The sequence below is a fragment of the Thermobia domestica genome, chromosome 17 (assembly GCF_964235325.1).
Source record: "Thermobia domestica chromosome 17, izTheDome1.hap1.1, whole genome shotgun sequence".
Taxonomy (NCBI): domain Eukaryota; kingdom Metazoa; phylum Arthropoda; class Insecta; order Zygentoma; family Lepismatidae; genus Thermobia; species Thermobia domestica.
Window position 1 is genome coordinate 134761947 of NC_137470.1, and position 25515 is coordinate 134787461.

Sequence of the window (25515 nt, forward strand, 5' to 3'; positions counted from 1 at the left end):
TTGCAAGTCTAGAAGTAAATGCAGAAAAAACTAAATACATAGAAGTTCGCTGGGATCGTAATACTCCAAATTATGGATGCATCAAAGTATCAAATAATATTTTCGATAAAGTGCATACTTTCAAGTATCTAGGATCAAAATCATGTCCACGAAGAAATTAAATGTCGATTAAACGTAGGTAATTCGTGTTAATATTCGGTTCAAAATGTCGTCGTGAATTCTGTCGAGGAACTTGAAGCTTAAAATATATAAAACGATAATCATGCATATTGTTCTGTATGGTTGAGAAACATGGCCACTTATTTTAAGGGAAGAATGCACACTGAAAGTATTTGAGAATAAAATCCTGAGATGAATATTTGGAACCAAAAAGAACGGGAATGGGCAATGGCAGGAACTTCATAACGAGGAACTACATAATTTGTACCTTTTACCAAACATTGTTAGAGTCATCAAATCTAGGAGGCTCAAGGGGGCATGTCATGTAGCGAGAATGGAAGTAAGTAGGAACGTTTTCAAAGTTGTGACCGGAAATCCAATAGGAAAACGTCCATTAGGAAGGCCTAGGCTCACACGGGATCACAATATTAAGATGGATCTCGAGAAAATAGAAATACAAAGTAGAAACTAGATCCAGTTGGGTAAGGATAGTCATTGTAGAGGCTGTATGGACACGGCATTGAACTTCCGAGTTTCATAGGCCATAGAGTTAGTTAATTAGTTCTTTTACATTAAAAAAAATATTTTGTGAAGTATAACGGAAATTCAGAAGGAGCCTTCTTTGTGAATTTCGATGGAGGTGAAGAATATGTTTAATGTTTGTATTTAAAATCCAAAATATAATTTGGCTACTTCATAAGTTTGTAATTACACTAATTACTTAATTCCATAATGAACGAAAATTCTGAATTTAAGATTATTTATTATTAATTAACATATTAGAAGTACACTAAAACACGTTCACACACACACATATTATATATACACATATTTTGTATGTATGTATGTAGATAGATAAAACATACTAGATACTTATATACAGAAAAAATATCCTGGTGATATAAGTATTTGATGGAGATATGATCCAAATAAATTTCTTCAAATTGGAAGCATTTAATATGTCAATTTAATCAAGAAAAATCACTCGTAGTTATCAGTCTTTGAAAAAGATTAAATTCGTTGGGTTAAGTTGTGACCCCTTAAACCCCTATTGTACACAAGTTCGAAAACGTTATTGTTACTCATGTTTACGTTCATTTTTAATATTCCCGCGCAAACAGCAGCTTCCGTGTGTCTCTTCACTTCTCTCATTTTCATGCCTTTATTCTCACCATCGTGATTAATCCGATTGGGTAGATTAATCCGATTAACTAAGCAAACTCATCACCATCACAATGCCGAACACGTATTTCAGACTTTGACCGTTTCCACTTGATGTCTTCTCTTGACTTAAAGCGGGTACCTTTCAGTGAAATTTTCAGCTTATGAAATAACCAAAAGTCACATGAAGCCATGTCACATGAGTAGGGAGCCTGACGACACACAGGAATGTTTTGTTTAGTGATGAAACCCTGAATAAAATTTCGTGGTTACTCTCCTCATGCCCAAATTTTCGTTTACAATTGAATGTACAGATCCGATTCAATGGTTTCCGCTTGGGTATTGCCAAGCTTTTGACAAAATTTGATGCAATATCGCTGCTCAAGTTTTTCTGTCACTTTACAAAAAAACTGAAATCCGACGACCGCTCACTACACGTCTTCACTCTTTGGTCGACTGCCAGCAACTGATGCTTTCTGAGGGCGGGAAAAAAATCGCGACTGTGTCCCCCTCTACATCTACATTGAAGAAAGTCTCTCGCACTTCATTAATTTACGCGGCAAAACATAAGATTCGATATTTTTTGAACACGCCCCGTATAACCAAGAAGGAGCTACAACGTAATGTGTTCAATGCTATCCCATCGAAAATCGAACCCGGAACCACATGTACTAAAAGTACGTGCTAGCCGCTTGACCGGTTCAGGAGGCCAAAGAAGCAATATATATATATATATATATATATATATATATATATATATATATATATATATATATATATATATATATATATATATATATATATATATATATAGGGTATTTCAAAACAACACCGGCAACGTTTGGGAGATGATTCCTGACACCAAGATAAGACAAAAAGTATAGACCAACCTGGGTGCACAAATGCTTCCTTTTGGAGTTATAGACTGCCGAAAACATGGAAAAATGAACTTTAAAGGTCATTGCTCCAAAACTATGGGACCTATCGAAGTCGGATCAAGACTTCAGTTAGGAACTAATATGTGCGCTATTCAAAAATACATGTTTTAGAATCCTAAGGTACTCACGCTACAATTTTTGTAGAGAGAGTTTGGCTACGGGAATATAACTTGAAATACTCACCAACTACCTCTATAAAAATCGTTGCGGAAGTACCACAGGATTCTGAAACATGGATGTTTGGATAGAGCACGTAGTAGTTCCTAAGCGAAGTCTTGACCCGACTTCGATAGGTCCCAAGTTTTGGAGCTATGGACCTTTTAAAGTTAATTTTTTCAAGTTTTCGGCAGCCTATAATTCCGAAAGGAAGCATTTGTGCACCCAAGTTGGTCTATACTTTTTGTCTTATCTTGGTGTGAGGAATCATTTCCCAAACGTTGTCGGTGTTGTTTTAAAACACCCTATATATATATATCCATGGAATTGAACAGCATTTTGCAGCCAAATTAAGTTTAAGGAACTGCATTACTGGTTAACTTCACATCATTTAAGGAGATGGGTTTACCAAAACTCCTTTACGTATTTACTGTGTCTGTGTCTCTGTCGGTCCATCTAGGAGACAAACAATCTCAAAAATTACTTGATCGATCACTGCTAAATTAACCTAATCTCTCTATTAAAATCGAAGGTAGTAAAAATCTCGCACGAATTTCGGATTCAATATCATTTGACAAAATAGCACGCCACACCAAACGCGCACGCAGATTTTTTTTTTTTTTTTTTTTTTTTTTAGAGAGAGAGGGATCCAAGCTTTGGAGGAGGTCCAAACTACAAGCAACTACGTCTATATAGTATTGGACGGGTATACTTCTGCACCTGCACCGATAATTGCAAAATACTTCCGCCATATTTTCAGAAAAAACCTAGAATCATATTACTTTTAAAACAGAAAAAATCAAAAATTATATTAAATCTTTAAGTCCCATGATTATGTCACCTAGGGTAAAGGAGACGGTAATTATGAGAAATGAATGCTTTGATGGAATGAAGAAAGTGGGAGAAAACGGAGAACCCGGAGAAAACTCAAGAATACGGTGTATGTCCACCAGAAGCTTCACTTGGATCGAACCAGAGACCCGAAGCTCCAGAGGTGAACGCCGCACCACTTTCTAAAAGTTAACTGATTTACTGAACATTCCTCAGTAACTTGATTTTCCTATTGGCCACTATTTTTACGTCAGTTTTACTATTTTCCATTAACTTTATTCTTTAGAACAGGGACACGAACACAAACATCGAGGACAGTTAACATTCCAAAGGCTTTCCCACCGGAAATCGAACCCGAGACTACGTATTCTCTACTGAGCCACCGTGACCCCTATAAGAAAAAGAGTACTTATGAAATGTACGATCATCCTGGAATGAAACTTTGCTGCTACATAATCAATCACTTTCTTGTTAAACAAATATAGTTTTATTAAGAAAGCGTACAAATGTATGTTGAATTAGGAAGTTTTTGGAGGCGTTCTTATCCGGTGGATCCCCCCATTAGGTGCACCCTACGACACACAAACCAAACCTTTTCACGTGACGCTGCTATTTGTTTTAATCATACGAGGTTTTGGCTACAAACATACAGATGTGTTCAAATTATTAGACTCACGCTTTAAAAAATGCAAAATTGATGTAGGAGTCCTAATTTCAGCGTTCTAGAACATTTAATTTAATGGTTAAACCACCAATATAGGATCCTTCATTTGTTTACTGTACAGTTGAAGTGGTGATACCACCGTTGAACAGCAGATGGTATTAGTGAAGAGCGAAAATTCTGAAAGTGTTGTTCCAGTTGTAGATAGCTATTGTGTGGTTCCTATCAACAAGTTACAGTCTGAAATGTTGTTGTTGCTGGCGTAAGAAGTTAACGACATTCAAAGCGCTCACAGTTCGAATGAGCCAGTTTAAAATGATCGTGACGTGTTTCGTGTATCAATCTTTTATTCTGTGTAGTCCTGTAATTGCAGCATAATGGGAAAAAACAAAAGACCTTTCTCCGCATAAAATGGAAGTTAACAAAATATTTCTGGTGGAAATAAGATATACACAGCGATACATTGCTAGTAGAGTTGGGATAGAACAAAAATCTGTGAGTCGAATCTCTGTTGAAATGATCAAGAACCAAAATAGGATTGGGAAGTGTGGGCGAAAACCAAAGCTATCGTTAAGAGGTATCAGAAAACTAAAAAGATTGGCTCTGGGAAACAGAAGTGCAACTTCTAATAGACTTAAGCATAAAAATGGCTGAGTATGGCGCAGACATTTGGCCTGAAAGTGTTCGAAGGATTCTTTGTTCCTAGGGAATAAAAGCACACGGTCAAGAAAGAAAACAAAAATAAGAGTCTACTCCAATCATGGCAAAGAAGCGCCTCGAATGGGCACGAGGCCTAGAATATTGGACTGCTAACGATGGGAAAATAGTGCGTTTCAGTGATGAATCATGTATCTTTGTGTCTGATGAATGTTCACAATATGGGTGACGTTGACTCTAGGAAGAATTCAAGTTGGAATGTTTTCAATAAACCGTGAAGCATCCTACTTTAGTCATGGTCTGGGGTGTGATTTCTGTCTTCGGGCCTGGAAGACTGTATATAGTAGAGAGGACAATGAAGCACGACCAATACCTACAAGTTCTTCAAGAAGAACTGCGTTCCCAGACTGCACTCTGGTTTGACGACATACAACTCATCTTTATGAATGTTGGAGCCCCATGCCAGCGGGCCAAAGCTGTGACAAAATTCTTCGAGGACAACGAAATTAGTGTTCTTCCATGGCCAGTCATTAGTCCTGATATGAACCCGATTAAAAACTTTTAGAGCTTCATGAAAGAAAATCTAGAGAAGAAGCACATTAGAACCAAACTTCAATTGATCAAGGAGATCAACAATTTGTGGTATCACGATGCTGAATTGAAGGCAAAATGTGCTAAACTTTTACATAAGATGGCACAAAGGATAAAAGACTTAACAAAGAATAAGAGATTTCATAAGAAATATTTATCTTTGTGTGAGAGATAATTTTCTTGTAAGTATTCCATTTCATTTTTGGTTTCCAATTTGGATATACACACTTTGTAGTAATTATATTTGAATGTTACGTATGCATTTGTTTTATTGATATTGAAAAGCATATGCCACACCCACTTGAAATTAGGACAGAGTTACAAAGTAGTAATTTGGACCAAGTTCGAACGTATTTTCTCACTAATATTGTAAGGACAGTAAAATATTCAGAAACTGGATGTTTAGTCTAATAATTTGAACACGTTTGTATATTTTAATTTTAGAAAATTAAACATACGTGTATTCAAGTGAGTAACAAACGTGGGCTTTTAGCACCTTATCTTGCATTTGATTCGATGGAAAGTATGGAATTTTCGGTAATTTCAACATTACAAAACAAATTGGAGCTACTTCAATTTCAATCTAGAAGAAAATGAAATGAAATTACATATTTCAGTTTAACGTCCCACGGTTATGTCCTTTAGGCTAAGGGATATGGGTGATTTAGGCAAGTTGATGATAATGGAAGAAATGGTGGAATGGAAATGTGAGAGGAGATTGGAGTACACCGAGAAACTTAATGACAGAATATTGCCCACCACAAACTTATTTGTACGGAGAACGAACAAGGGACCCCACGCACCAGAGGTAAGCGCTTTACCGCTTTTCTAAAGTTAACTGATTTACCGAATGTAACTCTATAACTGAACTTTCCTAATGACCACTATTTTTACTTCAGTTTCACTATTGTCCATTATCTCTCTCTATTTTTAAGAACAGGAACACGAATACAGAAACATCGAGGGCAGGTAAAATGCCAAAGACTCTCCCACCGGAAATCCAACCCGGGACCACGTACACCAAAGGAGCACGCACTAGCCACTAGACCAGCGGTGAGGGCATCACTGTGTCACGGTGCCCCCTACAACCTAGTGGAGTGGGTTACGAAAGCCACTACAAGTAAGATAGTTGATATAGATATATTGATAACTCACTGCCACACTGAGGTGAATACAACAACTAGAATGTTACGTAAAGGATCTTCTCTTAGCATGTACCGATAAAATAGTATCTTTTTACCGATACCACTTCGCTCAAGAGCCGCCACTGAGCTAGTCTAAAATGACCATTTTTTTTTCATGCGTACGTGGACTGCAAAATTCCAGATTTAGTGGTAAATTACCATGGTTGGCAACTCTTCATCATGCTCTTCGTTAGATACGCCATACGATGAATCATGAGCATCGCTATCAAATACCTTCTTAAAAGTTGCGCAATAAGTACGTACCATAATCCAAGCACATTCACAGGATGCATCACGATTAAAAACAGGAATCTAAATAAAAAAAAGTTTCTTCAGAGGCGGCTCCTGAGAGAAGTCACTGCGATAAAAAATTAAAGATTTATTACTTCGAACTAACTTAGGAAATCTTATCAAATATTTCAATTATTGGATGTAAGAATTAATGCGTTAAGTAATATAGGAAGCTAGCTTTAATGCGAGGCTGAGGAATTCGGAGTTGATTGGTAGGTTCCCTACCCCGTCGCCAAGAAACGGTCACTCGACGGTCCTGGGCAGGGTTGCCAGTGCGTTGTCAAAAAATTCAGCTAATACTCACTTAATTCAAAGAGTTTATGCAATTATGCAATCCCTATCGAAGATCCCTGTATACGTGGACACACGCCAATTAGGCTCTGATAACAAATGCTTCAGTTTTTCTCCCTCGCTTCTTCGTCGCACTTCACTATGGCCTTCCTTATTACTTCTCTAGCTTCGCTGTGTATTCATTATTACTCAGTGCCCTCTCATGAATAATAAGCAACAAAATCGCAACCACAACAACACACAACAAATAACCAACTCACACTCACTCTTCAGAGTGACATTCATGTGACAAATTTTTAACCCTGGCAACGCTGACATATAGGAGGAGGGTAAGGGAGTATTGCAACAGTCAGGCAGAAAAGTTGTTGAAACTTTTCCCCCTTTACCTCAGCCCCCGCTGGTAAACAAGCTAGCTCCCTATAATACGTTTCGTTCTCTTAGTTTGAAGCCATAAGTCACATATTTTTTTTTCACCGATGTGACTTCGCTTAAACCTTGAGTTTCTTATATATGCACATATGCACGTATGTTATATATGCATATATGCAGCATATATAACACAAAGATCATCAGGACTAATAAAAATTCAAAAGAAGTAAGAACCAGTAGAAAATACAGTATATTAAAACGTAAATATTTAAACTCTGTAACAGGTGTTTTTGAAACTGTGCCGCACGCCTCCCTGGGGAGGCGTTGAAGGTTGTCAGGGGTGGTTCGATGACTTTTAAAAAAGGAACGTATATCCTACAAAGGAACGTATTTATAATACAACCAGTAGCGTAGCCAGGATGTGTGTTTGGGGGGTGCAAGTGCTGTTATAGGTACATATAGAAAAATTACAAACAAAAAAATATATAAACATAAAAATATATAAAAAATTATAAACATTAAAGTACCAAAGTACATTGTCGGACCTCTTTGGGGGGGGCCTCCGGCCCCCCCTCCCTACGCCACTGAATACAACATGCACGCAGCCTGCATCCTTTTTCTTTAGTATTACATAGTGAACTAAGTTTTTGTTTCACATACGATCAGGAGGATAACCCTTTTACCTTTGGCTTAAACGTGTATAATGCTTGTTAGATGGCTACTAACGATCTTCTAATTTATCTCTGTAGAATAGTATGCCTTCTTAAATGTCTTTGGATTTTCGCGCCTCGCTATGTTAGCTTAATATTTCCTCTCTTAATTTTCTGTTATTAGTTTTGGGACGATTCTGGAATTTTTATTTTTTCTAAAGTATTACCGCCATTCACAAATAGTCTTATTTGTTTTATTTTCATTGGTCGAACCTGTCTTGCGTCTTGCCATTTCAAAATATGTGCCGGGATTTAATAAATTGTATGACTCAAAACAAGTCATACATTCCATTGACTTTGCTCAACATTTAAACGTGCCAGTTTTAATTCCCTCTCTGTCCGTATTTTCCAATTTTGACATAAATGTCTGACTTACCACAATGTATAATTATTAACACCGGCTAATAACACTAAAAGGTGAAATCAGTGTGTACCATGTAGCTCACCTGTGTTAATGAGATATTTCCATTAGTGATTAATAAATGAAACTTAGTTTATCATAGTGATAGATTTTTTTTTATTTAGGGGCACACATAGGGTCTATTTATGATGTTGACATATTTATTTTTGACAGGGGAGGCGCGTTCAGATTTTGGTGGTAGAGGGGAGCCTCGACTGCAAAAGTTTGAAAATCCCTGCTCTATAATATTCTGCTACTAATGTTGTGGACTGTAAAAGCAAGCGAAAGCTTATATTGGAGAACTCCGTCGCCTTATTCTTTACCAATATGGCAATACCTAGGTGCTTCAGTAGAAAATCTAAAAGGTAAAAGCTGGGGGACAGCCAGACCCCAGACTATGATAGGTATATCATGAGTTTGGTATAAACTTTTAAAATGTATAAATAATAGCTTAAATTATTTTTGTTCCCAAAAAATGGGGGCCTAGGTCCCCGGTCCTTGGCTAGATTCGTCACTGCTATATTTCATTAAAAATCGGAGAATTTTTACCAAGTGTTCAAGATTGTTTTTCCCATCAAAGACGGGTCTACTTACTCTCTCATGTTTGACCGATTTTAATCTCAAACTATACGAATTGTGGGAAGGCAATACAAAGCACATATACATAGCCTATCAAAATCAACTTTCAGGTGAACAAACACCGTGCGCGTGGGTTTTCTAGGGGTTCTCCCGTTCTCTCCAACTTTCTTCATTCTACGATTTCATTCATTCTCATCGTCACCGTCTGGTTTTAAACTACACAACATAACCCTGCATAACCCATGGGACATAAAACTGAAAGCTTTCTTTCTATCAAAATCGAATAATTCTGACAAAAGCTATTGGAATATATTTCCTAAATGGCAGGGAGGGTTAGAAGCTAAATTCACTCCTCGACTGCTTCTAAATGCAAACATTGGGAACGAACGCAAAACCTCAGAAATGTATGTATGTCTCATTTTATCATAACCTGTTTCTAAACGAAAATTATCACGGAGTACATTTTCAATGCTACCCGAAACGTTTCTGCCAAAAATCAGGTGTTATCAGCCGTCTTTTGTGCGTCAACATGCCGTTTCTAGAAGATTAGCACGATTTCATTACAAGAAATGGGTATTCCTGAATTTCTCTTTCTATAGTATTCTGTATCCCGCTTTAAATAATAGGTTCCGTATCATATACCCTGGGTGATGAAAAGGGAGATCAATATAAAACCTACCTAACAATCAATGAATATCGAGAAGTTTTATGTTACTACCTACAGTGGCGTAGCTAAAATCGAAAATTAGGGGGTCAAGAGGGGAAGCAAGAAAAATTTTGGGGAGGCGAGGCAACCACATTTGTTTTGCTTTGAATATTATTATTATCGGTTGTACATATTATTATTACTATTATTATTATTATTATTATTATTATTATTATTATTATTATTATTATTATTATTATTATTATTATTATTATTATTATTATTATTCACCGCTTGGACATAGAAAAATGGGGGCGGAGGAGGGGTGAGAAAAAATATTGGGGTAGCAGTCGCCCTCCTCACTCCCCGCCGCTGACTACCTAGAGAAAAGGAAAATGAATTGCTCTAAGCTCATTTCGTCTGTAATGTATTTGCATCTTAGTTGACTTAGTTGCAACTAATCGTTCTTACACTTGACTATTTAAAAAAAAAAAAAGATAAGTGAGTTTCATTCGTAATCGAGTATGATTTGTGAAGATTGTGCTTGTGTGGCAATATCGAATATTGTTTAGAATAGAAATGTGTACTTCATCAAAGACTTTCACTTTTAAACTCATTATAAAGACTGTATCGTTGAATATAAATACAACTTCCCCTTCCCAGAAAAGGTGGCAGAGTGTGCATATAGCTGCCACAACATAGTATTGAATAATGTGAAGTTGGTAAAGCAGTAGGTGCAGTTTATGTGTTGAAAGTTTGAATACGAAAGGAAATGCGGGGGTTTTCCGCAGAGAAGACAAAATCCATCATGGACAGATGGTGTATCACTGAAGGGCTAACCTACAGACAACTGGCAAAACTGGAAGGAGCAAGTGTTGGTGCAGTGCAAATCGCAATTAGAAAATATGGTGAGGAGTGTACTTTCAACGACAGATCCCGACCTGAACGAAAACCAGGCCCAGCGAACCCGGAATTGGAAAAGAATATACAAAAGGCGTTTGCCTCCAGAAAAGAACTCTCTGTGCGAGATGTTGGCCAAAAATTTCCAACATCTATTGAAATCGCGCAGCGTGTCAAATGCAGAACATAATCTAAAAACATACAAAAAAAAAACTAAACTCCTAATAAATCCGAGTACGCCTGCATCTCTTAACTCTTTAAAGCACGGTGGTATATAAAATGTGGTATAATATTAGTACCACCGTGCCTCAAAGAGTTAAGGCCTTTGAAGTTGCCAGCATGGAATAGGCTTTGCTATACAGATTTAAACAAACCGCCTACAATATAGGTCAACTCGTCATACGTAACTTCTCTACTGGTTGCCTAACACTGTAGTTTCGGCCTGCAACAATGTTAATCTTATGGGATCAAAATGCCCCCTAAAATGTTAAATAGACCATTAACGATACGGTTTTTGAAAAATTTGAATAATAACTGCCCAATCTACACAAAATTTGGAATCGACCAGTGAAAACGGCATGTTTCTAGCACTTGTGGTTTTTGAGATCTCATTGTCGAAAGGATTGGCGACAAACATATAAACTTTTCTTTGGAGACAAACATATAAACCTAGCATTTTAATATATAGACTAGCTGAACCTGCACTCTCTACACAGCGCATCATTAACATATGAGCATGAGTTTCCTTGTCATACCTCAGAACATCTGTTCCTTTGAAGACACAAGCGAAGGACATCTTGATAAAAATCGGCAATGGGTGCTATAAAGGAGAGATTTCTCGATTATTTTGTCAATACCTCGCACCGTTTGTAAGATTGGACCTACTTCCGGTTGGAGTTTTTAATTCATGTATGATCAGTGTTTACTTTCTTCTTGCACGCAGTATGTAATAAGCAAATACATTACACATAAATTAATTATAATGTCAGTAATATATGATGTTCATTCGGCAAAACACTCGAAACAATAAAGATTCATCTTAGCCTGGAGAAATGGTTATCCTTCGTTTTTCATTATGATATAAATGTAACCAAGAAAGTTCTATCACTTTTTGTGGAGGTTTGTGTTCTACACTGTGAGCTAACCCCCTCACCAAATAGACGTGGCAACGATCATGCAGCTAGAAAGATGAAACAACCGCTATTTGTAAGCTTTCCCATAACTGAACACAAACAAAAGCGGACTTAATTGCTGCACCATGCGTATTTTTTGAGATCTAGCATGAAAGATATCCAAACATTGAAATTTTTCCGGGCTACGACCATCGCCACGCACGTGCTTTCTTCGCGTTTCACCATGTCCTTAGTTTTTTCTTCATGTAGTATCAGTCATGCTTTTTTTTTTTTTTTGCAATAGTTTATTCATATACAGAATTACTTTGTGGTCTAAGCAGCAATTTTTTAGAACTTTGCCCTTCTGAGACATAACGCACCAAAAATGGCAACAAAATCACAAGCTTCAACATTCGGACTCCCGTAAATCTACAGTGCTAACAGTGCCATAGCTGTTGATATTTCTGCAGACTCTTTACATGTAATAGTGTTCAGCACAAAACTTACGAACCCCCACTTTATTCCATTCCAAAATACAGTCTTTTTAAAAGTGTAATTTTCTGTACTTTTTCTGCTGATTTTAAGTATTGGTTTGCAACCTTGCATATTTATTTAGAAGCAAGAGTATATATTCTCCGCGTACCTCAGTCTCTCCTTTAAACATTAATTTTTGTTTGGTGTTTGTCTAATTCATATGTCCTGAGCAACTGCAGTTTTCGTAAACGCTTAAAAATGCCAAAATTGGTACTCTACCGACAACAAAGATGGTCGCCTTTCTGAACCACTTGTAGATACGACAACGTGAATAGTGTTATTGACCTTCTCATACATAAGGTTCGTCACACTCAAATATTTATAGTTTTCGGAAATGGTCCAGCAACCATTTTCACTATGTTTGGATGGATTGACTCACAAGTAAAGGATAGGAGACTCACAAAGGAAGTGAATTACTATGTATAGATCAGCGTTTCCCAACCTTTTTCAACTTGCGGCACACTATAGGTGTAACTTGAATTCTCGCGGCACATTCATATATATAGATATTATTATTATTATTATTATTATTATTATTATTATTATTATTATTATTATTATTATTATTATTATTATTATTATTATTATTATTATTATTTGTATATATGAAATACCGCGATATTTTTTTCTGTGATTAGGCCTATTGATCTTCTCACAGAGAAGAAAACTCGATGACTGGTTTTCCTTTGTGGTAAATCATTATGGTTATTGTTCATTCTAATGTAAAAATAGTAAACAATTGCAGTGAAATATAGGATTAGGGTTTTTTAAAAATCCACTTTCTCTTTCGAAAACTGTATCCAACCTTTCACTAAAAGGGAAGATCACTAAATAACGAACGAATAAACAAATCTCTTGTACTTTTAAAACACAAACGTAGGTAATTTTTACGCATGTTTGCTTTGTCAAAAGGATTGTATGATATTTTAAAATTTTAAGTTACGAAATAAACTGCAACAACAATGAAGCAATAATGGTCATGACAATAATATCACATACTTTTCTCAACATTAAAAATGTACAGAAAAGTAACACAGTATGAAACTTTTGTAGATTCATAGTAGAGGTTCATAGTAATGTGAAATACAAATATACATTTTTCCTTATGTCTTGCAATTTGATTCCTATAGAATTAACAATCTTGTTTCGATTTCCTCACGGCACACCAGCGACCTATTCGCGGCACACCAGTGTGCCGCGGCACACCGGTTGGGAAACGCTGGTATAGATGTTGGAATGAGTTTGTAGCAAATTTGTAAAAGTAACACTATATCAAGTTGAAATATCTTATTTCTAACAAATCCAACAAATCCATATCCGTCCGAGTACGCCTCATTGCGTCTCTTGAGGCCTTTCAAGTTGCGAGCATGCAATGAGTTTTACCATTCAGATTTAAGCAAAACGCCCTTCAATGTAAGTCAACCCGCCCTACGTAACTTCTCTACTGGTTGCCTAATCGTAGTTGCTGCCTGCAAAAATGTTAATCTCATGGGATCAAAACGGCTCTTAAAATGTTGAATAGAACAATAACGACACGATTTTTGAAACTTTGAATAAAACTGAACAATCTACACAAAATTTGGAATCGATCAGTGAAAACGGCATGTTTCTAGCACTTGTGGTTTCAGAGATCTCATTGTCGAAAGGATTGGCGACAAACATATAAACCTAGCATTTTAATATATAGACTAGCTGAGCCTGCTCTGTCTATTCAGCGCATCGTTCTGCTTTGACCATGAATCCCCTTTACACCGTGCATGTCTTCTTACTCACACAAGTAAAAGATAGGACACTAACAAAGGAAGTTAATTGCTATGTATATATGTTGGAGTGAGTTTGTAGCAAATTTGTAGAAGTTACACGATATTAAGTGGAAATATTTTTTTCTAGTAAATCCATATCCGTCCGAGTACGCCTCATTGCGTCTCTTGTAGCCTTTGAAGCTGCCAGCATGCAATAGGTTTTGCCATTCAAATTTAAGCAAAGCGCCTGCAATGTCCGTTAACCTGTCATACCTAACTTATCTACTGGTTGCCTAACACCGTAGTTTCGGCCTGCAACAATGTTTATCTTATGGGCTCAAAACGGCTCCTAAAATGTTGAATAGAACAATAATTGCAAGGTTTTTGAAAATTTGAACGAGAACTGGACAATCTATACAAAATTTGGATCGACCAGAGAAAATGGCACGTTTCTAGCACGTGAGGTTTTCGAGATCTCATTGTCGAAAAGATTGAAGACAAACATATAAACCTACCATTTTAATATATAGACTAGCTGAACCTGCGCTGTTTACTCAGCGCATCGTTCTGACCATGAATCTTCTTCCAATTGTGCTTGTCTCCTTACTCACACAAGTAAAGGATAGGAGACTCTCAAAGGAAGTGAATTACTATGTATAGACGTTGGAGTGAGTTTGTAGCAAATTTGTAGAAGTAACACGATATCAAGTGGAATTTTTTTTTCTAATAAATCCATATACGTCCGAATATGCCTCATTGCATCTCTTGAGACCTTTGAAATTGTCAGCATGCAACAGGTTTTATCATTTCAGATTTAAGCAAAGCGCCTGCAATGTCTGTCAAAACGCTATACTTAACTTCTCTACTGGTTGCCTAACACCATAGTTTCGGCCTGCAACAATGTTAATCTTATGGGCTCAAAACGGTCCCTAAAATATTGAATGGAACAATAACGACAGGATATTTGAAAATTTGGATGAGAACTGGACAATCTACATAAAATTTGGAATTGACCAGTAAAAACGGCACCTTTCTAGCATTTGTGGTTTTCGAGATCTCATTGTCCAAAGGATTGGGAACAAAGATATAAACCTAACATTTTAATATATAGACTAGCTGAACCTGCGCTCTCTACACAGCACATCATTCATATATGAGCGTGAATCTCGTTGTCATTCCTCACATGTCCCTTTACAGACACAAGTGAAAGACGTCTTGATAAAAATTGGCAATAGATACCATAAAGGGAATATTTTGTCGATTACTTTTTCAATATCTCGCATCGTTTGCAAGATTTGACCCTACTTTCGGTTGGAGTTTTTAATTTACGTATGATCAGTGTTTTCTTTCTTCTTGCATGCACTATGTAATAAGCAAATACATTACACATACAATTAATTATAATGTCAGTGATGTATCTTGTTCATTGGGCAAAACACTCCAAACAATAAAGATTCAGCTTACTGTTAGAGTGGAGAAATGACTATCCTTCGTTTTTCATTATCATTTGTGAGCTCCCTCGTGGCTAAGCGGTTAGCGTGCGCGCCTTCGGCGTGGGAGACCCGGGTTCGATTCCCGGCGGGAGCTCATGTGGTTCGGATTCCACGTTAATCAGTAGTCCACGTCTCATATAGCCTCGCTGCTGAACGGGACGCTAAACTAAAATCAACTCAACTCATTATCATTTGACCATGAAACAAATGCCTGAGAGGGATGCAACTCCTGTATACAATTGTGTGGTGTTGAAATGTATAATGTGTAGGATATGATGCTTTATTTTTTTCCTTTTTTTAATTTCAACACTTACAGTGTACCCGTAAAAATGTAATAAAGAAATAATGGCCATGTTTTTTTTAAAATATTCAATTAGAACTGGACAATCTACACAAAATTTGTAATCGATCAGTGAAAACGTCATCTTTCTAGAGCCTGTAGTTTCCGAGATCTCATTGTCGAAAGCATTGGCCACAAACAAATAACCGTAAATCAAATGTTTGAAATCATAGGTTATATAGGTTGGAGCTCAGGCGCTTTTGTTGCTATTGTAGCATTTTAATAGATAGATAACTAGCTGAACCTGCTCTCTCTACACAGCATATAATTCACATATCAGCATGAATCTCCTTGTTATTCCTTACATCTGTCTGTACATGTTCCTTTACAAACACAAGTAAAAGACAGATTGATAAAAATCGGCAACGGATACCATAAAGAGGAGATATTTTTCGATTATATTTCCAATATCTCGCACCGTTTGCAAGATTTGAGCCTACTTTCGGTTGGAGTTCGTAGCTCATGTATGATCAGTGTTTTCTTTCTTCTCGCATGCAGTATGTAATAATTTAATATATTACCTAGCTACACAATTAATTATAACGTCAGTGATGTATGGTGTTCATTGGGCAAAAACCTCCAAACAATACAGATTCATCTTATCCTTCGTTTTTCATTTTCATTTGGCCATGTAACAAACGCCTGAGAGATATACAACCCCTATATAGAATTTTGTTATGTTGGAATGTATTCAACATTTCCAGTGTACCCCTAAAAATGCAATAAAGAAATAATGGCCACGTTTTTTAAAAATATTCAGCTAGAACTGCATAATGTACACAAAATTTGGAATCGACAGCGAAAACGGCATGTTTCTAGCACTTGTAGTTTTCGAGATCTCATTGTCGATAGAATTGGAGACAAACACTTAAACTTTTCTTTGGAGACAAACATATAAAGCTAGCATTTTAATATATAGACTAGCTGAACCTGCGCTGTCTACTCAGCACATCATTCTGTTATGACCATGAATCTCCTTCCCACTGTGCATCTCTTCTTATTCACACAAGTAAAGGATAGCAGACTCACAAAGGAAGTGAATTGCTATGTATAAATGTTGAAGTGAGTTTGTATCAAATTTCTAGAAGTAACACGATATCAAGTGGAAACATTTTTTCTAATAAATTCATGTCCGTCCGAGTACGCCTCATTGCGTCTCTTGAGGGCTTTGAAGTAGGGATGGCCAGAACCGTTCCTAGTGGAACCGATTTTCGGATCTAAATGAATTTGGTTCTAGAAGATCCGGTTCCGAAAACAGTTTTTCGGATCAGGTTTTGAACCGGTTTCAAAGATACGCTTCCGGAACCAGGTTTTCGGTTCCAGGCCTGAAACCGGTTCTAAAAACCGGATCTGCAGCGATCCCTAAACTAAACCCGAGCTGCTGGCAGGCTGTGAAAAGTGTGCTAGATGAAATGGTGAATGCGACAGGCAGGCGCCCAAGCGGGAGGCCACTTGTCTCATTTTGCTAAACAAACTGGGTAACTGGCAAACTCATTGGCTAAACAGGCAAACTCGCAAACTCATTTGGCTAAACACACAGTGGTGGACCAATTTTTTTTTCTGGGGGACACAAACCGGTCTGGACGGGGAGGGCACACGCGCGTGGTCCTGTCTGCAGTGTTTTGAAGGTGAACTTTCTGCCACCTTTACGAGTCTCTGAGGGCTTTCAGATCCAGGTCTGGAACCTGTTCTTAAGATCCGGTTCTGGAACCGTGTTTTCGGATTCAGATCTGGAAGCGATTCCTAAGATCCGATTCTGAAAACGGATTTTCGGATCCAGGTGTGAAAATTGTTCCGAAGATCCGGTTCTGGAACTTGTTGCGGAACCGGTTCTGAAAACAGGATCTCCAATAACCGGTTCCTCGCGAAACCGGTTCCCCCGGAACCGGAACTTTGTGGCCATCCCTACTTTGAAGTTGCCAGCATACAACTGGTTTTGCTATTCATATTTAAGCAAAGCGCCTGCAATGTCCGTCAACCCACCATACTCTACTGATTGCCTCACACCGTAGTTTCGGCCTGCATCAATGTTAATCTTATTTTAATAAAATGGACACTATAATGTTGAATAGTTCAATAACGATACGGTTTTTGAAAATTTGAATGAGAACTGGACAATCAACACAAAATTTGGAATCGATCAGTGAAAACGGCATGTCTCTAGCACTTGTGGTTTCAGACATCTCATTGTCGAAAGGATTGGCGACATACATATAAACCTAGCATTTTAATATATGGACTAGCTGAATCTGCGCTCTCTACACAGCGTATAATTCACATATGAGCATGAATTTCCTTGTTATTCCTTACATCTGTCTGTACATGTTCCTTTACAGACACAAGTAAAAGACATCTTGATAAAAATCGGCAACGGATACCATAAAGGGGAGACTTTTTTCGATTATTTTTCTAATATCTCGCACCGTTTTCAAGATTTGAGCCTACATCCAGTTGGAGTTTGTAGCTCATGTATTATCAGTGTTTTCTTTCTTCTTGCATGCAGTATGTAATAATCTATTACATTACCCAGCTACACAATTAATTATAAAGTCAGTGGTGTTCATTGGGCAAAAAATTCCAAAAATGAAGATTCATCTTAAACTGGAGAAATGGTTATCTTTCCTTTTTCATATTATTTGGCCATGAAACAAACACCTGAGGTATATACAACCCCAATATACAAGTATGTGGTGTTGGAATGCATAATGCGTAGGATATGATGCTTTTTTTATTTTCAACACTTCCAGTGTGCCCTTAAAATGTAATAAAGAAATAATGGCCATGTTTTTTAAATATTCAATTTGAACTGGACAATCTACGCAAAATTTGTAATCGACCAGTGAAAACGTCATCTTTCAGGAGCCTGTAGTTTCGTAGATCTCATTCTCGAAAGAATTGGCCAGAAAGATATAAACGTCCACAAACATATAGTCTAAAAGAACTCCAAAGATGGCAGCACAGTTCATTTGCATTGATTTTGCAGAAAGCTTATTAAAATACAAAGGCCTTGAACAATAATTTTAGAACATAAACTTTATGAAAAAGACGTATTTAACTAATTTATTTAAAATACACACACTTAAATGTTTGTCTCTGCTAAACGTGAAATCACATATAACCTCAAATGAAAGATTTGAAAGCCAAAGTTATTGGTTGACCTCAGGCGTTTTTAACACAGGATTTTACTCGAACGGACAATCTGGAATCGCTTCGGCAACATCGCCAATACCAGCGGGTTGTACATAACTACCTCGTTGCCTGTAAGACCAGAAGCTGGATTAAAATCTGTAACACTCTCTCAGATACAGCACATCCAACTAAGTACTGGAAACGCTTTCATCAGCTCACTCGTAAAACTTCTCGCCTTTCATATCCACTCATTCTCAATGATACGCCCTCACACACTGACATGGACAAAGCCAATGCCTTTGCTGACCAACTTCAAGATGTCTTCACGCCACTTGGACCTGCTATATCTGCTCGCACTCATCCTACTCACCGGCTCAATCTCAACTCGCCTTCACTCCAACCCCATGTTGACCATCTTCTATCTGACAATTCACTTTTGGCAGCCCCTGTCACCGTCACAGAAATCACCTCCACCGTCTCTTGTAAACGCAACACCGTTCCAGGACTAGATTCTATTACGTATCGCCATATCAAAGAAGGACCATATATTCTCCATTATCTTCTGTCTCTCATCTTCACGTTCATCCTCCGTACTGGTCTTATCCCTAACGATTGGAAAACATCCAAAACCTTAATGTTCCTGAAACCGAACAAACCAGCTTCGTATGTGTCTTCCTATCGTCCAATTCAACTCACCCTCGTTTTCAGCAAGATACTTGAACGGATACTGGCCTCTCGCCTCCACACACATCTTGCCGATCACAACGTAATTCCCCTTCATCAGGCTGGATTCCGCCCAAACTACAGTATCAATGATCAACTCCTCCGTCTGACCACGTACATCACTGCTCAGTTTAATCAATCTAAGCCTTCCTGTCTCGTCCTTTTCGATTTAGAAAAGGCTTTCGATAAAGTGTGGCACCTCGGCCTTCTGTACAAACTATTTTCTTTCAGACTTCCAATCTGTTACATTCGCTTCATTTACCATTTTCTCTCTAGCCGTCTGACCTATGTTTCTATCAATAATGTCCTATCTCACCCTGTGTTTATCCACTCTGGAGTTCCTCAAGGCTCTGCCCTGTCCCCGCTTTTTTACTTATTGTATGTTGCTGACTTTCCTGCTCTTCCTCCAAACGTCAGTCTTTTTCAGTATGCGGACAATACGGCATTCCTGGCAACGGCGACAACTATTCACAATATCAACCACATCCTTCAAACTGCCATCGACGCATTCATTCAATGGTGTGATATGTGGCGCCTTAAACTTAACGCCAATAAAACCCAAGCCATTATCTTTCTACCACCAGGTAAACGTAGTCGTGTCCATCGCAATCCGGCCAACCTCAGAATCAAGATTGCAGGTACTCCCCCTTGCTGCAAGTCCCACTGTGACATATCTGGGCATTGTCTTCGACTCCCATTTGAAATGGTCTGCTCATCTCAAGAGTATTGCTCTTAAAGCAACAAACCGCCTAAACCTACTCAGACGCCTAACTGAGACTAACTGGGGATTAAAACCTCACATCCCTCTTAACACGTACAAAGCCTTTTTACGACCTATCTTAACCTATGGATTTACAGCTTGGCTTTCTGCATCCGAATCATACTACCGGAGACTCCAAATTCTTGAGCCCCATGCCCTCCGCCTTGCCTTCCGCATTAGATTACCAAGCCCAACCAGAGACTTGTACGACAAAACGCCTTTTCCGCATATCCTTTACCACCTGGAAGATCTCAGACTCCGATACGTTACGAAGCGATTCCAGACTCACCATCCGCTACTGTTTGATGCTATGCACCACGAAACCACTCTCCGCAAACCCTCTTCTATTATACAGCCTTCCCCCCTCTCTCTGCTGTTGACTCTATACCATTAAGTTCTTTCGCCAACTACTCCGGACATGCAACTTCTTGATGATTTTCTCATTGCCATCCCCCCACCATACATCACTCCATCTTATGTTGCACAGTAACCTTACCGTACTAATTGGGCTCCTCTCGTCCACATTGCGTCCAGAGCAGCCCCTGGACAGAAGATAACACTCATTCGTCTCTCTAACACTCCTATCTGTGTTGTGTTGTGATGTGAAGTGCACCGCATCGTTTCATTTATCACCACTGTTCAGCTCTTATCACTCTCCTAATGCATTGTTAGATAGTGTTCCTATCCTTTACCTATGCTTATGATTATGGTTAAAGGCCATAATGTCCTGCAATATGGAAAACATTGTTTTAATAAAGTTTATATAATCTCCTTTGCCTCCCGACAATTACCTTCCACATATAGTTCATCCTTCATTCTCCTCCCAAATAAAGGGAGTAACCCTTTGGGTGGGTGCTAGCCTCGGCTAGCCAAAAAAATTTAACACATACTTCCCAGAGCTTTGTTTTGCTCTGCTCTGAAGCGTCACTAGATCCTAGTGACGATTTTTGTAATCTATTCACTATCCTGGTCACTGAAGCTAAATCTGTGTGTATCGGTTGAGACTTATCTAGCCCACCTCATCAGATACCTACACAGGTTGATAGCCTCTTTGGCCCACCTAGACCACTATCCAAACGGGTGGTCTTCTTCAAACCTGTAGCCTAGACAACCTTCGCTATGGCTTCTGGCCAAGGTGCTGGTCATACTGGACTACCTTCTGTCGTTGCTCAGGGTCCTTCTCTGACGGCGGCAAAAATCGACAAACGAAGAGCCCGCCAAAAGTCAGAGCCGAGCAGTCCAACGGCTCACTCTACAACAGCTGCTACCATTTCTGCTGCACTCCAGATGACACCTCCAACCAAACGTCATCATACACTGAGTGAGTCCTCGTCTGCGTCCAGCAATATGGATATCGAGATTCCAGGAAAATCGTCTAAACCAGTAGTCCATTCTTTTCTTCTTACCAACTAGGACGTTAAATACCATGATTTAAAGCAGATTTACTTACGTCTAATCAAGTACGTGCCCCGATCGGATGTCAAGCAGCTAATACCTACCAAGAATGGTATTATCATCCGATCGACAGATCCTAACACGGCAAATACTCTCCGTAACACCTACTCTTTCGAGATCTTTGGCATTTCGGCAAACCTTCAAAAGCTTTCATCAAACCAGGCGAAGCAGCCTCCACCTCCTCGCAAGCCTCCAGCTCTCTCTGTTGTCATACTAGGAGTAGATCCCCAGTTCACGGATGCCGAGGTCGCTGATGAACTTAAGCTGGAGGGTCATTCAATCCTGAAATGCATTCGCATGAAGAATGCATCCGGACCCGCTTATATGGTCCGAGTTCTCATAAACAGTCGAGAGACCGTGGATGATCTTTTTAGCAACGGTGCCTACATATACCTGAAACTACATCGGGTGGAACCGTCTCACTCACCTCCGCCTCTTCCTGTACGTTGTGAACGATGTCAAGCTTATAGCTCACATCACACTAACGACTGCAGGAACCCTTTCAAATGAGGGTACTGTGCAGGTCCACATTCCACCAAGTCTTGCCCCAATCTCAGTAATCCACCGCAATGCTCGACTTGCGCAGACCAGCATCCTACGTACAGCTATAAATGTAAGGCCAAACCCGTTGCAGAGATGCTAAAACCAGAGCTCACTGTACCTATCCGCATTCATAACATCGATTCTACTGTTCCTCCTCCTAGTTCTGCACAACAACCGATCACCATCGACAATTTTTTGTCATTTCTCACCGTTATCTTGCAGAACATACATCGATTTCTTCGTCAGTACAACTCGCTGCTAAAACTATCCTGCATGTCAACTTCACCGGCACTTACTCCAACAACTACGCTCATTTTCATTCTACTGTCCATAAATCTCCAGTCTAACTTCTCTCCCCATCTATTCTCGTTATTTTTCATTATGGCAGTACATTTTCTCTTTCTGAACATTCAATCTCTACAAAAAACAAGCCTTTGTTTGAGCAGCTACTTCTGAAGGAACACGTTCATTGTTTTCTTCTCAACGAAACATTTCTTACTTCTAAAATCTCATGCAAACTCTCACCCTAAATCATTCTTCAAGACGATAATACCATTCCCACTCGACGTGCTAATGGTGGCGTCGCTATTGGTTTTCCGCACTCTATTTTACATAGAGTACACGCTACTGGAGATACATCACTGCCTGAACATCTTATAGCTACTTTATATTTCAAAAAATGCTACGTCACTGCTGCTACCATCTATATACGACCAGGCCATCCTATTCCTCTAAGTTTTTCTCAATATATTTCTGACAATTTCCTGACCTACATCATAATGGCCGACATTAATTACCATAGCCGCTCAGATAATCAAAAACACACCTTTCGCAACTATATTCAGACCCAAACGACTGGATTTATTCATCCCATTCCTAAACCAACTCGACCGGCTTCGAATACAACTACCGATATAGTCATAACATCAGCCAATATTCTCTCCAAGCTCACTCTTTCTGTGCTTGACCCGCTTGGGAGTGATCATATCCCAATTAAAGCTACTCTTCAAAATCCAGGTACACCTCAACCCGCTCCACCTACAACCCCCGCATAGTGGCTCGTTTCGACCGTGCCCGTTGATCTACCTATAGGGAATACCTTTCCAACAGGTTAACACCTTTATCCGCTCCAACTTCAGAGTCTGAACTATACGACACTATTGATGGGATCATCAGGCGTCCTTGCAGTATATACCTCAGACTACAATTGATCCCTATAGACCAAAATTGCCACCACAATACTTACCTTTAATACGTCGTTCCCGTCAGCTGTACCGTAATTTTATTCGCACGGACAATCTGGAATCGCTTTGGCAACATCGCCAATACCAGCAGGCGGTGCATAACTACCTCGTAGCCTATAAGACCAGAAGCTGGATTAAAACCTGTAACACTCTCTCTGATACAGCACATCCAACTAAGTACTGGAAACGCTTTCATCACTCACTGGTGAAACTCCTCGCCCTTCATATCCACTCATTCTCAATGATACGCCCTTACACACTGACATGGACAAAGCCAATGCCTTTGCTGACCAACTTCAAGATGTCTTCACGCCACTTGGATCTGCTCTATCTGCTCGCACTCATCCTACTCACCGGTTCAATCTCAACTCGCCTTCACTCCAACCCCATGTTGACCATCTTCTACCCGACAATTCACCTTTGACAGCTCCTGTCACCGTCACAGAAATCACCACCACCGTCTCTCGTAAACGCAACACCGTTCCAGGGCTAGATTCTATTACGTATCGCCATATCAAAGAAGGACCATACATTCTCCATTATCTTCTGTCTCTCATCTTCACGTTCATCCTCCGTACTGGTCTTATCCCTAACGATTGGAAAACATCCAAAACCTTAATGTTCCTGAAACTGAACAAACCAGCTTCGTATGTGTTTTCCTATCGTCCAATTCAATACACTGTCCTGCAATATGGAAAACATGGTTATAATAAAGTTTATGAAATCTCCTTTGCCTCCCGACAATTGCCTTCCACATATAGTTCATCCTTCATTCTCCTCCCAAATAAAGGACATAGCCCTTTGGGTGGGTGCTAGCCACGGCTAGCAAAAAGAACGTTTTTAACACATCTTCAGGTCGATATCACTATTGACCTTATCACCTGTGACGTAACACGGCTGCTTTTTGCGATCCTATCCTCTTCCCGGCTGAAGAAGCTGATAGCTTGTGTGTTTGTTCTGGCAGACTGATCTAGCCAATACCAGAGTAAACCGAAGCAGACTAAAAGCGACTTCAAGCCTACCTGAGAACCTATCCGAACGGGGTTCTCTTTACCTACATTACCACCTCACCTGGTTCACTGTGTACACATACATCAGGCCGGAGTGCCTGCATCTTCATAATGGCGTCTCAACCTTTGGCTAGTCGTCATTCTAATCTACCAGCTGTTCTCCTTGCCCCCTCTGCCACGTCTGGGAAACTAGGGTTACGGAGGGCACGATCTCTGGAGAAAAACCTAGATAGTCGTTCTCGTTCAAGCTCATCTACTGTAGCTTCAAATAGTACTTCACAACCACCAGCCAGGGGACCACATAAGCTTCATGACAATATTCCAGTAGATATTTCATCCATGTTTGTTGACATGACTGACATGAACCAGTTTCCAACTTTGCAAGAGACACTTAAGCCTCCAACCTACTCATTTCTCTTAGAACACTACGATCCTAAGTATGAGGACCTCAAACATCTGTTTCTGCAAATCACCAAATACATGCCACGTTCTGCTATTACTCAATTAGTTCGTACTCGAAATGGCATTATTATTAAGACTACTGATTCAGAATTCTCTCGCAAACTTTTGAATTCCTATAGCTACGAAATCTTTGGCACAAAGGAAACTCTCAAGACTCTCTACTACACGTCTAAAGCAACCACCCACACCTCGTAGATCACCTACTCTCTCCGTGGTCATTCGTGGAGTAGATCCTACGTATACTGACACAGAGGTTCAGGAGGAAATCACCCAAGAAGGTCATAATATTCTTAAATGCCTGAGAATTCACAATAACCAAGGCCCGACATACATGGTGCGGGTTCTCATCAATTCTCAGCAGACATTCAATGATCTTTTGAATCTAGAAGCTTATATTTACAAGAAGCGACGCCGTGTAGAGACGTCTCCCACATCTAAACCCTT